Here is a 7,556-nt window from a genome sequence, read left to right as displayed (position 1 = left end):
CTGGTGGTTAGTGTTAACTGGAGATAACAGTCACACATTTCCTGTCGGGGCTGGAGGCTTCCTGTGAACTGTGATCCTCAGATCTCAGCCTCCTGAGAAGTCCCAGCCTTTAGCGTTGACTTTTAAGCTTGGCATATTTCAGCTAAAGCCTACCTTTGTAAATATCCACCCCTCTGCTCCTTTGCTAGTCTTTTGTTTCCTTTTTTTTTTCTTTTGGCAGTTGTGGGACTTGAACTTGGAGCCTTGAGGGCTGTCCCTGAGCTTTTTTTGCTCAGTGCTAGGACTCTACTACTTTGAGTCACAGCACCACTTTGTTGTCTGGTGGTTAGTGATATGGTGGAGGACGTGAGGACTTAAAGATGGAATATGATATTTGACCTTCGATTGTGTAAAATGGATACTGAATGATTTTAAGGTATAAATGTAAGTGTGCTGTGGATGACTTCCTTAGTAACTTGTTACGTTAGCTAGTAACTGTAATTGTAACTCTGTAACTCCATAACCCTGCAACTCTGTAACTCTGCTTCTGCTATTTTCTGAACAATGCCAACCCTAACCCAGCAGAACCAATACCACCCTTTGTTCTATTCCCCTGCTTCCCAACAGTAAAACCTTGGTGGGAAATTTAAACTTAAGGTGTGCATTTCTTGTAACAATCATGGGCTAAAACCAACACCAGCCTCCCCCTTTCCCCACCCTAGCCCAAAATGCTGAAAAGCCAATGTGGGCCGTTTCCTGGGATCCCAACTTCAGGTGCAGTCCTGGCGCGTCAGTACTTTTCGCTCAATAAAATCTTTTACATTTTCACTGCGGACTGAGGTCTCATTGCCCCTCCCCACTACAGTTAGTTAGAGATAAGAGTCTCATGTACTTTCCTGCCCTGGCTTTGAACTCCAATCCTCAGATCTCAGTCTCCTGAGTAGTTAGGATTATAGGCATGAGTCACTAGTACCCAGCTTTCTGGTCTTTTTTTTATCCTTTTGTCCTCCCCTCAGATCTCACTGATCAATTGTCCAACAGCAACTGGAGAGGAAAGGTAGAATCTATCATTAGTTTGTTTGCTTATTATTATATCTCGAGAACTCTCCAAATAGAATATAAGGTGGCTTTTCAGTAAAGTGTGTGCATATTTTAAACATTAAAACTACTGAAAGGAAATGTAACTGGTCTGGATTTGAAGATGGAAGGAACTCACACTTGAGCTGTGGCCCCAACCCCCAACTGGAAATGTTAACAATCTTTTTATGCCCAGGCAGAAAAGTCCATCTCAGTGGAAGAAGCCGCTGTAGTAGTGACCACCCATTAGAACACCCAACTAGAAAGGAAGTACAAAATGGGTAGATCAAGGTTCAGGTACATGGTTGGCAGGAATTAAAAAGCTATCTCAAAAATAACCAAAGGCATAAATGCAAAGTTCAAGAATCAAAAGAGAAAGAGAGGGCTGGGAAGGTGGCTCGGTGGTAGAGCGCTTGCCTTGCATGGCCCTGGGTTTGATTCCTCAGCACCACATAAGCAAAAAGAAAAAAAGCCCGAAGTGGCGCTGTGGCTCAAGTGGTAGAGCACTAGCCTTGAGCTGAAGAGCTGAGGGACAGCGCCCAGGCCCAGAGTTCAGGCCCCATGACTGGACCCCCCCCCCAAAAAAAAGAGAGAGAAAGAGCGAAGAGGAAAGACAAAATAATGCAAAAAGTCTGGGGGCATTGTTCAGTGGGAAAGCACCTGCTTAATAAGCCTGAGCCCCTGAGTTCAAACATCTGTACTGAGGAGGACAAAAAAAAAAAAAGAGTGAACCTTGATATAAACTATACCACTTAATTCATAATAATACATCCATGTTGGTTCGTCAGTTATAACAAGACATTCCATACTGAAGCAAAATAGTCGTAATGAAGGAGAATGTGTGTGGATGGAGAGCATGTATGTGTATATGGAAATCTCATCCATGTACTCATTTTTCCTGTAAAAAAAAAAAAAAAGGTGTCATTTTTTGCAAGTGTGTGTTGGGTATTTCAGGAGACCTTCCTTGACAAGCAATGCCGTGGTCGGTAGCCGTGTCCCTGTGCTGAGGCCTAAACAAGAGCTAGCCGGGCCTACAATTCCCAGGCGGCCAGGCCAGAAAAAGGACAAATGCTACAGGGCCCGTCAAGGCCTGCAGCGAAGGCCAGGGGAGACACATGTACTCCGGGGCTGAGCAATGAGCTGGATGCTGCTATGATCATTGGGCATGGAGTGAGGAGAAAGCATTTGGAAGTGGAGAATGGAAACCCACTACTGTTTTATACTGCTGAGGTGGAGAGGCCTATGGATGATCAGGCGGAGGGAGAGACAGAGAGAGAGAGGGAGGGGGGAGGGAGGAGTCATGAAGGCGATGGGAGAGCTCTGAAGTCTGTACTTAGGGTAAAGGAAGCTGAGTGTCCCTCGAAGGCCACCACAGGTGATAAGATTCCAAGGGGTAGCCATGGGGACAACCTGGCATGGGTGATGAGAAAAAGGGGCACTTCCACTGTGCCAGTCACCCTATTGCTGTATTACTGTTTGACGTGGATATGGTACCTTTACTTTTACTACCAAGGAACCCACATGGACACATTCTTACTAACTAAAGTCCATAGCTTCTACTAGGAATCACTCTTTGAGTTGTATATTCTATGGGTTTCATCACATATGTAATGTTTTGTTTCCATAATTGTAGTATTTGATAGACTAGTTCTACTGCCCTAAAAAATTCTGCATTCTGCCCATTCATCTCTCCTTTCCCTAACCCATGATGATCTATCTATCTATCTATCTATCTATCTATCTATCTATCTATCTATCTATCTATCTATCTATCTATCTATCTATCTATGTCTCCATTGGAGTCATACAGTATGTGGCTCTTCCAGATGGCTTTCTTTCCCTTAGTTATTGCTTTTGCAGTACCTTCATGTCCTGCTATGGCTTGGTCACTCATTTACTTTTTTACCGGCAAATAGTATTTCCTGTGTGGCTGTCCCAAAGTTGGTGTACCTATCATTGACTTATTGAAGAACATCTTGATTGCTTTCAGTTTGGATTATAATGAAGATCAAAGCTGCCAATATCCACCTGTGGGATTTTGTGTGAACATAAGTTTTCAATTCTTTTAGGTAAAATACTTCATTGAAGGATCATATGGTAAGATAATATTTTTTCGTGGTACTTATGTTTGAAATCAGGACTTCATACTTGCTAGGCAGGTGCTCTACCGGTGACTTCTATAATTCATTTCATAAGAAATTGTCTATCACCTGCATGACTCTTCTCATTTTGATTCCCACCAGTTCCTGTTTGCTCCACAGCCTTGCCAGCATTCGATAGTGTTGGTTGGTGATTTGGATTTTAGCTACCGTAAAAGACATCTAATGGTATCTGATTATATTTTTTAATGTGGGGATTTTCTAAGATGAGAGATTACTATGCTTGTACACATTCATTGAGAATGAATCTGTACAGAAGATAAAACAAGGGAGATGAGAAAGGAGATAAATGCAAGAGTGAAATTGCGATGGGAGAGGAGAAGTCAGGAGTACACAGAACTGACATAGCACAGGAGCAAGGACTGTTTTCATAAATTCTCTCTACCAGAGAACAGGAAGGCAGAAGTGTGTTTAGAGCAAGCAGGTAAGAGACCTGAGAGGCAGCCTCTGCTTTGTGCAGGAAGTGTGTGGTAATGTTTTATTTGCTGAATAGGCAGGTGTCAAAGGTCATAAAAGAGACTTACAGAGAAAGAATAATCTAGATGTGGAAGATGCTTCTGTGTCAAAGACTTCATAGAGGAAGGAAATGCACTAGAAGCATTTCCCTCGGCTGCGGCTGGTGGGATTTAATGTGGATTTGATCTTTCTGTTCAACACCATGAATCCAACTTCAAACATCATCGCTGGTGGGGGCTGGGAAGAGAGGAGAAATGGATGTTCCAACTCTGGTGGAATTGCCATGTGGGTCGTGTTTACTGTGGAGGTCAAATGTTCAGTTCTTGAAACTTCTAGGCAGGTGGTGCTGGCTGAAGTTTCACCTGACTTTTCACGTGATGGGCTATGAAGCTGGCCTGCGGTTGGCATGTGTGAAGCAGGAAGTGGGGTGGGGGTTTCCTCCACTGAGTCTGTGGCTGTGAATATCAAATCAGGCCTACTAAGTCCAGAGGAGCCCAGGAAGCAGGGCAGGGAGGAGTTACTTCTTCAGCTCAGCTGCAAGACTCAGTGCTTTGATGTGCTGTTTCTGGCCTTACTGGAGAGACAAAAAGAAAAAAGAAAGAAGAAAAGAAAAGGCAAGAGCCCAATGCTGGGGACTCATGCCTATAATCCTAGCTATAGGAGGCTGAGATCTGAGGATCTCAGTTCAAAACCAGCAGGGGCAGGAAAGTCTGTGAGATACTTGTCTCCAATGAAGCAGCTAAAAAAGCTGAAAGTGAGCAAAAGAAGCTCAGGGACAGCACCTAGGCCCTGAGTTCAAGTCCCAGGACAGGTGTGTGCACACATGCACACACACACCTATCACACATATGCACATGCGCACACACACACAGAAAAGAAGCAACTGTCTCCATTGCCTCCTCCACCCCCCAAAGTCAACTCAGGGACAAGCAACTGCACATGATTCATCCCCCCAACTCTGTTTTCAGAGCCACTCATTTCCTTCCTCTTCCTCTTTCACTTTTTTTTTTTTTTTAATTTTGGCCTGTTTTTAAAGATTGGTTGTATAAAGGGGGGTGGAGGGAGAGTCCCAGTGACATTTCCACACATGGAGATAACGTATCTGGAACAATATAATTTTCCTCCATCCCTTTCTCCCTCCTTAAAATGATTTCATTGCTCTATTTTCATACATGCAAATAAGTAACTTAGACCCTAATCATTCATCCTTTCTTTACTTCTCTCTCCTCCTGCTGTTATTCTTTACAACTTTTTTTCTTTCTTGCCATGCCTGTCAAGGGGCTTGAACTCAAGGCCTGGGCCCTATTCTTGAGTTTTTTTTGCTCAAGACTAGTGTTCTGCTACGTAAGCCACAGTGCCACTTCTGACTCTGTGGTGGTTCGTTGGAGATAACAGTCTCACAGATATTCCTGCCCAGCCTGGCTTTGAAGCACAACTCTCAGTTCTCAGCCTCCTGAATAGCTAGGACTATAGGCATGAGCCACCGGTGCCTGGCACTCCTCTCAACATTTAACATTGGCATCACGACTTCTGTCCTCACCCTTCCAGCCTCCTAGGAAGAGACAGCAGTTGAATGATGTCTTGATCATCCGCTAAAGATTACGTGAAAACTCGGTGCAACCAGCGCTTGAAGAGAAAGAAAAGGACTGAGGGGATTCCAGGCAGCAGTCTGTCCCTCCGGAACATGCTGAAGGAGGAAGAGGCCTCTAAAATTCCTTGACACAATTCACTGGCAATGAGTTACGTTTTCATGGACAGAATCTCATCCAGTGACTTACTACAGACATGGAAATTCATAGAGAAAAGAAGGAAGGAAGGAAGGAAGGAAAGAAGGAAGGAGGGAAGGAAGGAATGAGGGAAGGAAGGAGGGAGGGAGGAAGGAAAAAAAGAAAGGAGAGTGAGCGGAAGGGCGGGAGAAGGGAGGGAAGGAGGGACACACACACACACACACACACACACACACACACACACACACACACACACACACACACACACACACACGAGCAGCTATTTCCCATGTGACTTGGATCCACCAGTGACCTGTGGCCATCTGCTGGACATAGATCTCTGATGGATCCACAAGAGGAGAAGCCTAAGAAGGCAGCTAGCTCCAAAGAGGCTGGCAATGGCTTAGCGAGGTGCCTGGACTCCATCCTAGGTCCTGCAGGAGCAGGAATGTCTTTGGGTAAAGCACCTCTCAAAGATCCCCAATCTTATCCTTGGGAGAGCCCTGCTAGTGTTCCCTAGAAGGAAAGCTGAAAGAAACTCAAATCCCAATGCCAAGGTGTAAAGGCTTGTTTGTGTTTTGTTTTTGGGTCGGGTTGTGGGGCCTGAACTCTGGGCCTAGGCACTGTCCCTCAGCTCTTCAGCTCAAGGCTAGCGCTCTACCACTTGAGCCACAGCACCACTTCTGGCTTTTTTCTTTTTTGCTTATGTGGTGCTGAGGAATCGAACCCAGGGCCTCAGGCATGCAAGGCAAGCACTCTACCACTGAGCCACCTTCCCAGCCCAAGGTGTAAAGGCTTGTGAACTCTGCTAAGCCTCTTTTTTTGGGGGTGGGAAGGGGGGTGGGGGGCGGGGGGATCCAGAGCAGAACCTGGCCTTAGGATTACAGTGATTTCTCCGAGTAGGAGGCAGAGCCAAGGCTTATTTTCAGGACTACTTTATTGTCAACAGTATTTCATAAGTCTCTTAGGTAGGGGACCCAAACCCTTCCCCTCCTCCTCCTGTTATCCTCTCCTCTTCCCTGCATCTGTGGCCTCCTCCCAGCCCTGTGAAGTTCATGGTCCCTGGAAATCCCCCACTACGGGAAGTCTCAGCCTCCCACCAGAGAAGGGCCCGTTTGAAACAGGAAAAATAAAGATCTGGCTGGCTGGAAGTCAGAGACAACTGGTTGAGGTGATTAAAGCCCTTGGCTTTCTCTGAGTCATCGACCCAGCCCTCAGCCATGGGCTGCATGCTCTGGGTTTTGTTTTAATTTTTGATTGGGGAATTTCTTGGGTTGCCTTATTCTGTATTTTACTGCTTGAATTGTCGAACATGACCCACTTTTTCTGCCTTGGATCTAGAGCTGCCTTATTGATCCCTGACTTGACAGTTGCAGGGAAGTTAAAATCTGGTACAGCCCCCCCCCCCCCCCCAGCTATTCCTTTAATCCTATCTGAGGGTCACTACAACCCTCTCCCAGCATGCATGGGAGATTGTTCCAGAACTTCTCCATACCAAAGTCCACAGATGTTCCATTCCCTTCTATAAAATGGTATTGTATTTGCTTATAATTTACATATATCTTCTATTCTTTACTAATTTTTTTTTGCCAGTACTGGAACTTGAACTCGGTGCCTCATGTATTTGTTCTGTTCTCTTGCTCATAACTGGTGCTCTACCATTTGAGCCATGTCCCCAGTCTTTTTGCTGGTTAATTGGTGAGCGTCTTGTGGACTTTTCTATCCATCATCTTTCAGATCTTAGCCTTCTGAGTAGCTAGGATTACAGGCATGAACCACGAATCCCTGGCTTCTGTGTGTATTGGATTTTTTTTTTTCTTTCCAATCCTAGGGCTTGAATTCAGGGCCTGGGCACTGTCCTTGGACATCTTATGCTCAAGATTAGCACTCTCCCCACTGGAGCCACAACTCCACTTCCTGTTTTGTTTTTATCTTCATTTTATTGGAGATAAGAGACTCATGGACTTTCCTACTTAGCTGGCTGGCTTTGAGCCACGATCCTCAGATCTCGGCCTCCTGAGTGGCTAGGCTGACAGATATGAACCATTTTTATTACTGAATACAACGTAAATGCTGTGTGAATAGTTGTTGCCTTGTGTGGGTTGGGAGATAATGATAAGAAAAAAAACTGCAGGGTCAGCACCAACTTAATGTTTTT

This window comes from Dipodomys merriami, unplaced genomic scaffold (assembly GCF_024711535.1).
Source record: "Dipodomys merriami isolate MVZ:Mamm:240054 unplaced genomic scaffold, mDipMer1.0.p SCAF_2, whole genome shotgun sequence".
Lineage (NCBI taxonomy): Eukaryota > Metazoa > Chordata > Mammalia > Rodentia > Heteromyidae > Dipodomys > Dipodomys merriami.
Note: the sequence above shows the minus strand (reverse complement) of the source record.